The 15,874-nt window shown below is 53.2% G+C and overlaps 1 protein-coding gene across 1 annotated transcript in view; it reads left to right on the forward strand.

Moving 5' to 3' along the window:
• The first annotated feature begins 6,473 nt into the window (after positions 1-6,473).
• The window catches only part of STON2 (stonin 2), a 114,738-nt gene continuing 105,337 nt past the window's right edge, over positions 6,474-15,874 (forward strand). Inside the window, exon 1 of the mRNA XM_073587025.1 lies at positions 6,474-6,579. The gene's annotated coding sequence lies outside the window, so the exon portion shown is untranslated. The remainder of the gene's footprint in view (positions 6,580-15,874) is intronic.

Below are 15,874 nucleotides of genomic sequence, written 5' to 3' on the forward strand. Positions count from 1 at the left end.
ACCGCCACACCATGGCAAGACAACATATTACCACCACATAGTGACTGAATACTACAATACTGATCAGTAATAAAAAACACAATACTAATGTCACCATAAGTGCCATTATACACAAAAGATCTGTACTTAGTATGCAGTTTCTGTGTACAGGTAATACAGTGATCACGGTGACATTATACACAGGAGCTCTCTATATAATGTATAATGTAAAGGTAATACAGTGATCACTGGTGACATTGTACACAGGACCACTGTATATAGTATACAGTGTATAGTGTCAGTGTACAGGTAACACACTCACCGGTGACATCTCTAGGTGAAGTACTTCAGCTTCGCTTTTCATCTTTCATCCAGCACAGACTGCCGTCACTTCTTCAAGCCAGTGCTCCTCTCTGGAGGAAATAATATAGTTACCTAGAGCACCGCTTGCAGAACACATTACTTATTTTTTGCCAGAATTCTAAACTGCACCAGATGAAGAAAAAAGGTGACAGTGTTGCTCTGCACAGTAACAGGACCTCTCACCCAATTAAAACAGTATCATCAAAAAAATAAAATAAATACATCACTGCAGTAATAATATCCCTTAATTAGCCCCTATGGTAATAATATCCCCCATCCTGGCCCCCATGTGTCTCATTTCTGGCTCCAACCATATGTTCTCCTATCCTGCCCCATAAGATCTCCCCATCCTGCCCCATGATCCTGCCGCATCTGTCTCCATCCTGCCCCATGATCCTACCCCATTATCTCCATCATATCCATCCAGCCCCATGGTCCTACACCATCTGTCTCCATACTGCCCCATTTGTCCCATGATCCTGCCCCATCTGTCTCCATCATATCCATCCTGCCCCATGATCCTACACCATCTGTCTCCATACTGCCCCATGCTCCTGCCCTTTCTGTCACCATCATATCCATCCTCCCCCGTGATCCTACACCATCTGTCTCCATACTGCCCCATGATCCTGCCCCATCTGTCCCATGATCCTGCCCCATCTGCCCCATGATTCTGCCCCATCTGTCTCCATCCTGCCCCATGATCCTGCACCATCTGTCGCCATCCCGCCCCATATTCCTGCCCCATCTGTCTCCATCCTGAACCATGTCTCCCATCCTGCCCCCATGTCTCCCGTCCTGCCCCGTCTCCATTCTGCCCCCGTCTCCATTTTGCCCCCGTGCCTCCAATCCTGCCCCGTGTCTCCATTCTGCCCCCGTGTCTCCAATCTGCCCGGGGCAGGATGGAGGCACATGGTCCATTTGTCTCCATCCTGCCGCATGCCGCATTCAATAAAAAAATTGTAAAAAACCTTTCCTCTTACGTGGCCGCGCTCCTGCGGCGATGATCTCTCCTGGCGTTTCAAGCGCGCACTTGCCAGCGAATGACAATGATGTCATATGCCGGCGACGTGCGCGCTGACGTCACTACCAGCCTCCGATTGGCTGGCGGCTTTAACCATTGCCTCGTGGGCCCGCAAGGCAATAAAGTAACAGAACCTGCTTCTCAGACACAGGTTCTGTTACTACACCAGAGAATTCTGCTGCTGGGGCCCGATCAGCAGAAGAGACGGGGCCCGAGGCCAGTCAGGGCAGTAATGCCCTGATGGTGGCCCTGGTCATGGGTAGTGTAATTCCAGTGTATCTGAACAGTGTGAGCTCCCCGCAGTGCACAGTCCCGGGGTGGTGAAATCTGTGTATCCATATACAGTGTGAGCCCCCCGCAGTTCACAGTCCTGGGGTGGTGTAATAATAGTGTATCGGTACAGTGTGAACCCCCCACAGTGCACATTCCTGGGGTTGTGTAATCATAGTATATCCATACAGTGTGAGCCACTGCAGTGCACAGTCCTGGGGTGCTGTAACCATAATGTATCTGTACACTGTGAGCACCCCCCCCCCAGTGCACAGTCCTGGGGTTGTGTAATCATAGTATATCCATACAGTGTGAGCCACTGCAGTGCATAGTCTTGGGGTGGTGTAACCATAGTGTATCTGTACACTGTGAGCCCCCCCCCCCCCCAGTGCACAGTCCTGGGGTTGTGTAATCATAGTATATCCATACAGTGTGAGCCACTGCAGTGCACAGTCCTGGGGTGGTGTAACCATAGTGTATCTGTACACTGTGAGCCCCCCCCCCCCAGTGCACAGTCCTGGGGTTGTGTAATCATTGTATATCCATACAGTGTGAGCCACTGCAGTGCACAGTCCTGGGGTGGTGTAACCATAGTGTATCTGTACACTGTGAGCCCCCCCCCAGTGCACAGTCCTGGGGTTGTGTAATCATAGTATATCCATACAGTGTGAGCCACTGCAGTGCACAGTCCTGGGGTGGTGTAACCATAGTGTATCTCTACACTGTGAGCCCCCCCCAGTGCACAGTCCTGGGGTTGTGTAATCATAGTATATCCACACAGTGTGAGCCCCCCAGTGCACAGTCCTGGGGTTGTGTAATCATAGTATATCCATACAGTGTGAGCCACTGCAGTGCACAGTCCTGGGGTGGTGTAACCATAGTGTATCTGTACACTGTGAGCCCCCCAGTGCACAGTCCTGGGGTTGTGTAATCATAGTATATCCATACAGTGTGAGCCCCCCAGTGCACAGTCCTGGGGTTGTGTAATCATAGTGTATCTGTACACTGTGAGCCCCCCCCCCAGTGCACAGTCCTGGGGTTGTGTAATCATTGTATATCCATACAGTGTGAGCCACTGCAGTGCACAGTCCTGGGGTGGTGTAACCATAGTGTATCTGTACACTGTGAGCCCCCCAGTGCACAGTCCTGGGGTTGTGTAATCATAGTATATCCATACAGTGTGAGCCCCCCAGTGCACAGTCCTGGGGTTGTGTAATCATAGTGTATCTGTACACTGTGAGCCCCCCCCCCAGTGCACAGTCCTGGGGTTGTGTAATCATTGTATATCCATACAGCGTGAGCCACTGCAGTGCACAGTCCTGGGGTTGTGTAATCATAGTATATCCACACAGTGTGAGCCCCCCAGTGCACAGTCCTGGGGTTGTGTAATCATAGTATATCCATACAGTGTGAGCCACTGCAGTGCATAGTCCTGGGGTGGTGTAACCATAGTGTATCTGTACACTGTGAGCCCCCCCCCCCAGTGCACAGTCCTGGGGTTGTGTAATCATAGTATATCCATACAGTGTGAGCCACTGCAGTGCACAGTCCTGGGGTGGTGTAACCATAGTGTATCTGTACACTGTGAGCCCCCCCCCCAGTGCACAGTCCTGGGGTTGTGTAATCATTGTATATCCATACAGTGTGAGCCACTGCAGTGCACAGTCCTGGGGTGGTGTAACCATAGTGTACAGTATCTGTACACTGTGAGCCCCCCCCCAGTGCACAGTCTTGGGGTTGTGTAATCATAGTATATCCACACAGTGTGAGCCACTGCAGTGCACAGTCCTGGGGTGGTGTTACCATAGTGTATCTGTACACTGTGAGCCCCCCCCCCGTGCACAGTCCTGGGGTTGTGTAATCATAGTATATCCATACAGTGTGAGCCACTGCAGTGCACAGTCCTGGGGTGGTGTAACCATAGTGTATCTGTACACTGTGAGCCCCCCAGTGCACAGTCCTGGGGTTGTGTAATCATAGTATATCCATACAGTGTGAGCCCCCCAGTGCACAGTCCTGGGGTTGTGTAATCATAGTGTATCTGTACACTGTGAGCCCCCCCCCCAGTGCACAGTCCTGGGGTTGTGTAATCATTGTATATCCATACAGTGTGAGCCACTGCAGTGCCCAGTCCTGGGGTTGTGTAATCATAGCATATCCACACAGTGTGAGCCCCCCAGTGCACAGTCCTGGGGTTGTGTAATCATAGTATATCCATACAGTGTGAGCCACTGCAGTGCACAGTCCTGGGGTGGTGTAACCATAGTGTATCTGTACACTGTGAGCCCCCCCCCCCCCAGTGCACAGTCCTGGGGTTGTGTAATCATAGTATATCCACACAGTGAGAGCCCCCCAGTGCACAGTCCTGGGGTTGTGTAATCATAGTATATCCATACAGTGTGAGCCACTGCAGTGCACAGTCCTGGGGTGGTGTAACCATAGTGTATCTGTACACTGTGAGCCCCCCAGTGCACAGTCCTGGGGTTGTGTAACCATAGTGTATCCATACAGTGTGAGCCACTGCAGTGCACAGTCCTGGGGTGGTGTAACCATAGTGTATCTGTACACTGTGAGCACCCCCCCAGTGCACAGTCCTGGGGTTGTGTAACCATAGTGTATCCATACAGTGTGAGCCACTGCAGTGCACAGTCCTGGGGAGGTGTAACCATAGTGTATCTGTACACTGTGAGCCCCCCCCCCAGTGCACAGTCTTGGGGTGGTGTAATCATAGTGTATCCATACAGTGTGAGCCACTGCAGTGCACAGTCCTGGGGTGGTGTAACCATAGTGTATCTGTACACTGTGAGCCCCCCCCCAGTGCACAGTCCTGGGGTTGTGTAATCATAGTATATCCACACAGTGTGAGCCCACCAGTGCACAGTCCTGGGGTTGTGTAATCATAGTATATCCATACAGTGTGAGCCACTGCAGTGCACAGTCCTGGGGTGGTGTAACCATAGTGTATCTGTACACTGTGAGCCCCCCCCCCAGTGCACAGTCCTGGGGTTGTGTAATCATTGTATATCCATACAGTGTGAGCCACTGCAGTGCACAGTCCTGGGGTGGTGTAACCATAGTGTACAGTATCTGTACACTGTGAGCCCCCCCCCCCAGTGCACAGTCTTGGGGTTGTGTAATCATAGTATATCCACACAGTGTGAGCCACTGCAGTGCACAGTCCTGGGGTGGTGTTACCATAGTGTATCTGTACACTGTGAGCCCCCCCCCAGTGCACAGTCCTGGGGTTGTGTAATCATAGTATATCCATACAGTGTGAGCCACTGCAGTGCACAGTCCTGGGGTGGTGTAACCATAGTGTATCTGTACACTGTGAGCCCCCCAGTGCACAGTCCTGGGGTTGTGTAATCATAGTATATCCATACAGTGTGAGCCCCCCAGTGCACAGTCCTGGGGTTGTGTAATCATAGTGTATCTGTACACTGTGAGCCCCCCCCCCAGTGCACAGTCCTGGGGTTGTGTAATCATTGTATATCCATACAGTGTGAGCCACTGCAGTGCACAGTCCTGGGGTTGTGTAATCATAGCATATCCACACAGTGTGAGCCCCCCAGTGCACAGTCCTGGGGTTGTGTAATCATAGTATATCCATACAGTGTGAGCCACTGCAGTGCACAGTCCTGGGGTGGTGTAACCATAGTGTATCTGTACACTGTGAGCCCCCCCCCCCCAGTGCACAGTCCTGGGGTTGTGTAATCATAGTATATCCACACAGTGAGAGCCCCCCAGTGCACAGTCCTGGGGTTGTGTAATCATAGTATATCCATACAGTGTGAGCCACTGCAGTGCACAGTCCTGGGGTGGTGTAACCATAGTGTATCTGTACACTGTGAGCCCCCCAGTGCACAGTCCTGGGGTTGTGTAATCATAGTATATCCATACAGTGTGAGCCCCCCAGTGCACAGTCCTGGGGTTGTGTAACCATAGTGTATCCATACAGTGTGAGCCACTGCAGTGCACAGTCCTGGGGTGGTGTAACCATAGTGTATCTGTACACTGTGAGCACCCCCCCAGTGCACAGTCCTGGGGTTGTGTAACCATAGTGTATCCATACAGTGTGAGCCACTGCAGTGCACAGTCCTGGGGAGGTGTAACCATAGTGTATCTGTACACTGTGAGCCCCCCCCCCCAGTGCACAGTCTTGGGGTGGTGTAATCATAGTGTATCCATACAGTGTGAGCCACTGCAGTGCACAGTCCTGGGGTGGTGTAACCATAGTGTATCTGTACACTGTGAGCCCCCCCCCCCAGTGCACAGTCCTGGGGTTGTGTAATCATAGTATATCCACACAGTGTGAGCCCCCCAGTGCACAGTCCTGGGGTTGTGTAATCATAGTATATCCATACAGTGTGAGCCACTGCAGTGCACAGTCCTGGGGTGGTGTAACCATAGTGTATCTGTACACTGTGAGCCCCCCAGTGCACAGTCCTGGGGTTGTGTAATCATAGTATATCCATACAGTGTGAGCCCCCCACAGTGCACAGTCCTGGGGTGGTGTAATCATAGTGTATCCATACAGTGTGAGCCACTGCAGTGCACAGTCCTGGGGTGGTGTAACCATAGTGTATCTGTACACTGTGAGCCCCCCCCCAGTGCACAGTCCTGGGGTTGTGTAACCATAGTGTATCCATACAGTGTGAGCCACTGCAGTGCACAGTCCTGGGGAGGTGTAACCATAGTGTATCTGTACACTGTGAGCCCCCCCCCCAGTGCACAGTCTTGGGGTGGTGTAATCATAGTGTATCTACACTGTGAGCCCCCACAGCACACACTCCTGTGAGGTGCAGGCTGGAGATCCAGCTCTATACGCCCACACATATCAAGTCCCAGTTATCTCACACCCCACATCCACTCAGCTGTCACCACCCACACATAACATGCTGTGGATTCCCTGCACCACGACCCACAGAAAGACTGAACCGCAGGTAAGGATCGCACAGGGTTAATAGCAGAGTAAACAAGGAAATCTGCAGATTATTACACCACTGACCTCTCAGTGAACTGCAGATTATTGCTCAGATACATAGTGATATTTTCTGCAGATTATTTACTAACTTTCAGTGTAGGATTGTCTGTGCTGATGATTTGTGTTTATTAGTCTTTTATTTTTGCAGCACCATAAATATGTTAATATCCAAACTGCATGAAATCAATGTAACATCATTAGTAGTGGGGGCACAGGGGATTAAGGGTCCCTAAAGCTGCAGATTATTGCACAGTGACTGTATATACTGATTTCTCATCTCTATACAGCACCAGCATAAAGTGTCCGCAACACCGAGCCTGTACACGGTGTATAGCGCGGGCCTGTCAGCTAGTGAGGGCCACACACGAGGTCCCAGGATCCTGCTGAGGTGTCTGGTTATTCAGTGTCATAGTACAAGCTCTCCTTCCCCAAGAAAGGGTCCCATTTCACATAGCGACGCACCAGTAATCCTGACAACGATACGACCTGGTAGGGATCACTGGTGCGTTGTCACACAGCAGCTATTCTGCACGATTCTAGCCTGCGGTCCTGAGTTCTTCGTCGCCAACGAGGTCGCTCATCGGCGTCAAACACAGCGATGCATGCTGGCCAGTGGGACACCGCAGATGAAAAAATGGCCCAGGACATTTGAGCATGATCAGCGATATCCAGCAGGGGGGCCGGTCGCCGCTGCGTGTCACATGTAGCAAGATCGCTGTCGCGTCACAAAATCGGTGACAAATCAGCGATCTCGCTAGCGATCTCGCTATGTGAGACGGGGCCTTAAGGAGCAACAGATTCTGTCTGCAGACAATTCATGGGGGGGTAATAGTGAGTGCAGCTCTGGAGGATAATATGGGATGCAACTCAGGATCTGTACAGGATAAGGCTAGTTTCACATTAGCGTTTACGGCTGCAGTGTCGGGCTGCGCACGGCCGCCGCTAAGCCCCGCACCCTGCTGCGCCTCCACTGGTAGCTCCGCCTACGGACGCATGACGCTGCATGCGTCCCCTTGTAGGGTCTAGCAGGTTCGCAGGATGCAGTGACGAGACACTAGACGGATGGTGGTTTGTGAAATAACTTTTATCAAACTGTAGCCGATGGGCTCGGCTGAACAAACATAAATTAATGACAAAACAAACAGTCCGCGCAGGGACTCAACAATCTTAACAAGACTATATTGCAACTTAGCCTTCCATGGGGCTGCAGGTTTTGTGAGCGTGGCCGCGTAGAGGTCGCTGAGGCGGCTGTCCTGACGCCTCGCTACTCCGGAAAGGAATGGGGCTCCACAGGCCCTAAGGAAAGCGATGTCGGTGGGGTGCAACAGGCCCTGAAGAAAGCGATGCTGATGGGGCGCAACAGGCCCTGAAGAAAGCAATGCCGATGGGGCGCAACAGGCCCTGAAGAAAACGATGCCGGTGGGGCGCAACAGGCCCTGAAGAAAGCGATGCCGGTGGGGCGCAACAGGCCCTGAAGAAAGCGATGCCGGTGGGGCACAACAGGCCCTGAAGAAAACGATGCCGGTGGGGCGCAACAGGCCCTGAAGAAAGCGATGCCGGTGGGGCGCAACAGGCCCTGAAGAAAGCGATGCCGGTGGGGCGCAACAGGCCCTGAAGAAAGCGATGCCGGTAGCGCGCGGTGATGACGCAGTTCCCCAGATGACCTGTAGCCGTCCTTTATCAAGGAGTCTCTCCCAAAGCCGGGGTAGCGGGCCTTTTAACCTCTCCTATGACGAGGTGGCGTATCTTCAGGCCGGTGATGGCAAGGTCGCCGTGGTGGGAGAAGGCTGGGAGGAAGTGTACAAGCCTCTGTGGCCTGGTTATGTGTACTCACGGGCACAACCTGAGGTAAAGATCCTCCCCCACAAAGGAGGGGGGCAGCGGGGATGATGCTCTGAGAACGGGGGCGGGGAGCAGTCTCCGGTAACAGTCTCTCACGTCTCTCTTGTCGGTAAATGCGCAGTTTTCTCCTCACAGGCTCTTGTCGGTGTCCCTGCCAGTCTCCCTGCTTCCTGCCTTCACTCTGGCTCTCCCCCAACTGCCACCTCAGCGCACCCCCTGCTCCTCTTTTCCTAGCCCCGCCCCCTGTTGCCCTGACAACTTCAGTCGCATGTCTCTCTTTGTAATCCCCCTGATGTAGTTCCTTCAGTAACCCTGATGGCGGTCCCCTTGATTCCGGCTCAATCACTATATGGGGGTCCTCCTCCCCACATTCCCCACCCTGTAAGCTCGCCAGTCCTCGGGCGAGGGTGTTAGTCTATTGAGATTGGCCTGTAAAGGTGTCGATATTCGTTGCCATACGAACTGGTCTTGTTCATATCGTTCGGGGGGTTTGCCGGCTGTTGACCGCTCGGAATGTCTAAGTTCGACTGGGGTGGAATCTTCTGGGGTGGTGGACGTCGGTGGGCTGCATAATGCAGGCGGGTTAATTGTGTCAACTGGCTCATTATTGGGTGGAGGGCCCTTGGGGTCTGGAGGGAAATCCTCGTCATCCGAGTCCCAACATATGGACTCCGGTTCGGATGTCACCGGGACGATTCCAGTTGTTTTGGGTCGGTGGAAATACACGGGCGTAACATATTACGATGCACAATGCGGGTGGGCAGTGTTTCATCCTGCTCGGGCCGTATTTCGTACACAGGTCCTTCTGGATGGATACGGCGTAGTACCCGATAAGGACTCTCTTCCCAACGTGACTCCAGTTTGTTCTGGGGGCGTTGATCCAGTACAAGCACACGGTCCCCGCTTTAGAGATGAGGAGGGGATGTTGTGTTCTTCCCTGGGTGTTCAAAGTCTTGGAGTTTGGTATGTACAATTCAATGAAGAGTTTGCAGCCTGTGGCGATGATTTCGAACCCAAGAAGACACTCTGGACCATGTTCGAGGCTCTTCAGGGTCCAACTCTACCTCCGTGATCCCTTTACCCTCTCGTCCAAACAACAGGGAATAAGGAGTATAGCCCGTAACTCGATGTACCCGGTATTATAAACCCATACTAATTCAGAAACATATTCAGGCCAACAAGCTTTCTTGTCACTCTCCAGAGTACGTAGCATTTGAATCAATGTCCGATTAAATCGTTCACAAGCCCCATTCCCTTGCGGGTGATATGGTGTGGTCCGGGATTTGTCAATCCCATAAAGATGATGTAGTTGCTCCATAACTTTCCCCAAAAAACATGCTCCTTGGTCGGAATGTATACGTTGAGGACAGCCGTACACTTGTATAAAGTTTCTGCAAATTGCGGAGGCGGCCGTCTCCGCGGTCTGGTCCCGAGTAGGGGTGACCACAGCGAACTTGGTGAAATGATCCACCATGACGAGGCAGTGTTCATAACCCTGGAATGCGGGACCAATGTTCAGGTAATCCACCGTCAGGAGCTCAAGGGGTGCTGAAGTCACAATGTGACTGCGTTGTGTTGCGGCTCTCTGAGCGGGCGGTTTGGCCAGTTCACATAAGCGGCAGGTACGGCAAACTTCGTCCACAACAGCCGACAAGCGTGGGTGATAAACTTTCTGTTGTAACCATTGCAAAGTCTTTTTAATTCCAAAGTGGGCCCCTTTTTCGTGAGCCTCTCGAGCCAGTTCGTGTAGTTGAGCTCCAGGCGTAACCACCTGCCAAGCAGTCGTTGAGGTGGTTTGCGAAGTGATTTTACGGTACAGTAGTCCCTTTCAGATAATCAGCCTCTCCCATTGTCGCAGCATCAGCGACAGGTCTTGGGTCAAAGTTTGCCGTTGAGCATCAGTGGGTAATTGACCAGTGGCGACCCATATCCGGAGAAGTCCAACTTCTTCATCTTCTTGTTGTTGTATCCACTTATCCCGAGATTGTTCCAGGATGCCCCTGTGGGCCTCTGGGGAAGATACTTTTGAATCAACATTGGTGAGTACGGCAGCGGTAAGAGCGAACGGTATTTCCTCTCCTTCTAATTCTTCGTCTCGATTCTGTCCGGGAGTTGTATGTCGAATCCTGGAGAGGGCATCTGCATGAACATTCTCGGCCCCTCTTTTTTAAATAATCTTATAATTGTACTTCGCCATCCGGGCCACCCATCGCTGCTCCAAAGCCCCCAACTTGGCGTTTTCTAAATGAGCCAGTGGGTTGTCAGTTCGCACTACCACCTCGGAGCCCGCTAGGTACTTTGCGAATCTCTCCGTCATAGCCCACACCCCTGCGAAGAGCTTGAGCTTAAAAGAGCTGTAATTGTCAGGGTTACGCTCGGAGTCATGGAGTGAACGGCTTCCATATGCGATCACCCTCTCCCGGCCATCCTGAACCTGTGACAACACAGCCCCAGCCCGTGAAGACTCCCGTCAGTGTGCAGGATGAACGGCTGAGAGAAATCCGCATAAGCCAACACTGAGGCATCCGAAAGTGCAGCCTTGAGATCTCGGAAGGCCTCTTCCTGAGGGTTTTGCCACTGGATTTTTCACCCATTGGCCCCAGCGGGAGCCCCCTTCAGCAGGTCATGCAGGGCTCGAGCTCGACATGAAAAATTCTTTACGAAACGACGGTAATATCCAGCTAACCCCAGAAAAGCCCGCACATCTTTCACCGTCTCGGGGGTAGGCCACTCCTGGATAGCAGCAATCTTCTCCCGGGATGGCCTCACACCCTCTGCCGAAACGACATGACCCAGATACTCAATCTGAGAGCGAAAAAGGTGGCATTTCTGAGGCTTCACCTTCAACCCGTACTTTTGCAACCGGCTGAGTACCTGCCCCAACCGCTTCAGGTGGTCCTCGAAGGAGGCGGCATAGACAATGATGTCATCCAGGTAGATCAACATGGCCTCAAAATTGAGATCCCCTAGACATCGCTCCATCAATCGCTGAAAGGTCCCGGGGCGTTGGCCAGCCCGAATGGCATCCGATTAAACTCAAACAGTCCCATGGGCATTATGAACGCCGTCTTAGCTCTGTCTTCCTCTGACATGGGCACCTGCCAGTACCCACTGGCCAAGTCCAGGGTCGAAAAATATGTTGCCTTCCTCAACGCGGACAGGGATTCTTCTATGCGGGGCAATGGGTATGAATCTTTAATAGTGCAAGCATTCAATTTACGATAATCCACACAGAATCGTAGTGTACCATCTTTCTTCCGGACCAACACGATTGGGGCCACCCAGGGGCTTTGACTTTCCCGTATCACCCCTTTTTGCAGCATTTGGGCCAGCAAAGTTTTCACCTCTTGATAGAGTTGTGGCGGAATCTGTCGGTATCGTTCTCGGATAGGGGCCGCTCCTGCTGTGGGGATCTCATGAGTGATGGCGGTGGTACACCCGAAGTCATCCTCATGGCTAGCAAATACTTCATGGTACTGTCCCAGTAATGCTTTTACTTGTGAAAGTTGGACTGCAGTTAGTCCAGAAAGCTCGGCCCGCATCTGCTCCAAAATATTTCGGCCCTTCTCTTGTATCGAGACTTCGTGGGCCTGTAAGGTTCGTATTGTTACTTCCCAAAGATCCTCGGGGTGTACTTGTAATTGAACCGCAGGAGCGGGCAGCACTTCTTCTAAAGGCTTTACTAGTTTGGCCAGTACAGTCCGTGCTTTCAGAATAGTATCTCGGTCTTCAAGGTTAACGCAGCGTACCAGGACGGTTCCTTTTTGCACCGTAGCGAGGGAACGGGCCACAAGTATGCCAGGAGGTAAGTGCTCTGAGCAACACGGCTCCACCTGCACCTCCATGCCCTCTAAAGGTATCGGGGCCCGAATTGGCAGGGCCATCACTGTCTGTCCAGGAGGCTGCACAAGCAGGGGTGCCGCTGACACGATGACCTTGCCCAGAGCCTCACCCTCCTGGCAGTCCTGATGCACCCGCGCACCTCGCACCAGCTGCTGGAATACCTGTCCCTGGGCTGTGCGAGAACCCCACTGCTTCAGTATCTTTTGTGTGGGATCATTAAGCAACAGGTTACCAAACTCTTTTAAAATATTCATGCCTAGGGTGACGGGATGTCATTGATCAGCTTCTCCTTGAGTCAGCACCACCCCTCTACGACTAAGGGGTTTACCGCACAACGTCACCTGCACCCACACTACCCCGGCAACCGGGACCGGCAGTTGGTTGGCGGCTACTAGTCTAATCATGGGCCCCCACTGAGGCCTTGCTGCCTCCGGAAAGTTTTGTTGAAAGTACGCTGCGGGCATAGTGGTTACTTGTGACCCCGTGTCCACCAGATACCGGATGGCCCGGCCCTCTATTTCTGCCCAAACTACTGGACACTTTGCTACCAAATCTTCAGGACTTGCACCATCCCTAGTTGTGGTTTTCGGCTCCGAGCGGCGTCCCCATGGGTCTGTTCTACTATCTGTAACACTTTTTCAAACGTGTTGCGGTTCCCCGGAGGTTTCAGCGTCACTGACCTCCGCGCCTCCCCGTCCAGTGCCATGAGTGCCACCTCGGCCTGGGCAGGTTGTTCAGCATGGCCCCCAATGATATGCTGGTACGGGGACCCCCCTCATTTGTGGAGTTTAAAGCTCTACCCTGATCTGGAGCACCACTGTCTGTCGAGACACTAGACGGATGGTAGTTTGTGAAATAACTTTTATCAAACTGTAGCCGCTGGGCTCGGCTGAACAAACATAAATTAATGACAAAACAAACAGTTCACGCAGGGACTCAACAATCTTAACAAGACTATAGTGCAACTTAGCCTTCCAGGGGGCTGCCGGTTTTGTGAGCGTGGCCGCGTAGAGGTCGCTGAGGCGGCTGTCTTGATGCCTCGCTACTCCGGAAAGGAATGGGGCTCCACAGGCCCTAAGGAAAGCAATGTCGGTGGGGCGCAACAGGCCCTGAAGAAAGCGATGCTGATGGGGCGCAACAGGCGCTGAAGAAAGCAATGCCGATGGGGCGCAACAGACCCTGAAGAAAACGATGCCGGTGGGGCGCAACAGGCCCTGAAGAAAGCGATGCCGGTGGGGCGCAACAGGCCCTGAAGAAAGCGATGCTGGTGGGGCGCAACAGGCCCTGAAGAAAGCGATGCTGATGGGGCGCAACAGGCCCTGAAGAAAGCAATGCCGATGGGGCGCAACAGGCCCTGAAGAAAACGATGCCGGTGGGGCGCAACAGGCCCTGAAGAAAGCAATGCCGGTGGGGCACAACAGGCCCTGAAGAAAGCGATGCCGGTGGGGCGCAACAGGCCCTGAAGAAAGCGATGCTGATGGGGCGCAACAGGCCCTGAAGAAAGCAATGCCGATGGGGCGCAACAGGCCCTGAAGAAAACGATGCCGGTGGGGCGCAACAGGCCCTGAAGAAAGCGATGCCGGTGGGGCGCAACAGGCCCTAAAGAAAGTGATGCCAGTGGGGCGCAACAGGCCCTGAAGAAAGTGATGCCGGTGGGGCGCAAGAGGCCCTGAAGAAAGCGATGCCGGTGGGGCGCAACAGGCCCTGAAGAAAGCGATGCCGGTAGCGCGCGGTGATGACGCAGTTCCCCAGATGACCTGTAGCCGTCCTTTATCAAGGAGTCTCTCCCAAAGCCGGGGTAGCGGGCCTTTTAACCTCTCCTATGACGAGGTGGAGTATCTTCAGGCCGGTGATGGCAAGGTCGCCGTGGTGGGAGAAGGCTGGGAGGAAGTGTACAAGCCTCTGTGGCCTGGTTACGTGTACTCATGGCCACAACCTGAGGTAAAGATCCTCCCCCACAAAGGTGGGGGGCAGCGGGGATGATGGTCTGAGAACGGGGGCGGGGAGCAGTCTCCGGTAACAGTCTCTCACGTCTCTCTTGTCGGTAAATGCGCAGTTTTCTCCTCACAGGCTCCTGTCGGTGTCCCTGCCAGTCTCCCTGCTTCCTGCCTTCACTCTGGCTCTCCCCCAACTGCCACCTCAGCGCGCCCCCTGCTCCTCTTTTCCTAGCCCCGCCCCCTGTTGCCCTGACAACTTCAGTCGCATGTCTCTCTTTGTAATCTCCCTGATGTAGTTCCTTCAATAACCCTGATGGCGGTCCCCTTGATTCCGGCCCAATCACTATATGGGGGTCCTCCTCCCCACACCCTATCTTTAGCACTGGGGACGCAGGCCATGCGCAGTATGCGTTAGGCGGCGCATGTGTCCTTTTGACGCTGCGCCGAGCGCACCAAATTGCAACCTGTTGCGTTTGGCGCTGGTAGGCGCAGCGTCAAAAGGACGCATGCGCCGCCAAACGCATACTGCGCACAGCCTGCGTCCCCAGTGCTAAAGATAGGGGACGCAGGACGCATGCAGCATCATGCGTCCGTAGGCAAAGCTACCGGCGGAGGCGTGGCAGGGGCGGGGCTTAGCGGCGGCCGTGCGCAGCCCGACGCTGCGGCCGTAAACGCTAATGTGAAACTAGCCTAAGTAATGTAATGTATGTACACACTGACTGCACCAGCAGAATAGTGAGTGCAGCTCTGCTCAGCTACTGCTCATTCTGGTAATTGTGGGTGCTGTTGCTACTGATCCTACTGTGTGTTCCTGAGCTCTGAGAACCAACAACTATCCACCTGGGGACCTGCTCTCTCTTACCCAGGGAGGGAGTGGGTTTCCAGGGAGGAGAGATTGAGCCGAGTCCCAGGCTTCTGTTCCCCGTACCAGGCCCACGGTGGCAGAGGAATCCAGCAATCGGCCTGCACATCAGAGGACTCATGGGTGAGACACTCCACCAGGAGTTGCAGCAATGTTTCTCCTACTCTCCCCGAGTCTGTAGAGACCCAGAGAAGCCGCAAGGCTTTCAGCATGGAGGAGAAGTCTGCAAGTGTGTGTGATGGCGGTCCTTCTTGAGGAAAACTGAGTGGTCATGGAGGTGAGTCCGACCTCACTGAGCAAGATTGGGGGCTGCAGAGACCCCGGGAGTCTGTGTTCATCTATGGCTCCTGGGTCAGCCACCTCCGCAAGTATAAAAATGCAAGTAAGACTCTCAGGAGGCTCCGGGAGGAGCTGCGCTGCATAAGCACCAAATCTGTGGGTGCCTCCAAACCAAGGAAGACTCAACTTTAGGCAGAGGTAAAAAGACTAAAAATTTAAATCAATGAGCTTAAAGTAAGGAAAGCTTTCATTAGAGAAAAAAGTAGACCATTAAAAAAATTGCAAAGTGAAATCAGATTCAGAGAAATGGCTGATACCAGAGCGTAACAGCAGATGGGGCTGCAGCCTGAGAGACAGGTGGATGATGGGAGTGAAGATCAGCAGCAGAAAGCCCCACCTGGCAGCTTGCAAAGTCACCCACAAGCCACGTGCAGTGAGCAACCTGCAGGACAGGCAACATTGCCATCCGATCGCAGTTCTGCTAGCTCTGG

This window comes from Dendrobates tinctorius, unplaced genomic scaffold (genome assembly GCF_039654945.1).
Source record: "Dendrobates tinctorius isolate UK_male_01 unplaced genomic scaffold, ASM3965494v1 ptg000010l, whole genome shotgun sequence".
Lineage (NCBI taxonomy): Eukaryota > Metazoa > Chordata > Amphibia > Anura > Dendrobatidae > Dendrobates > Dendrobates tinctorius.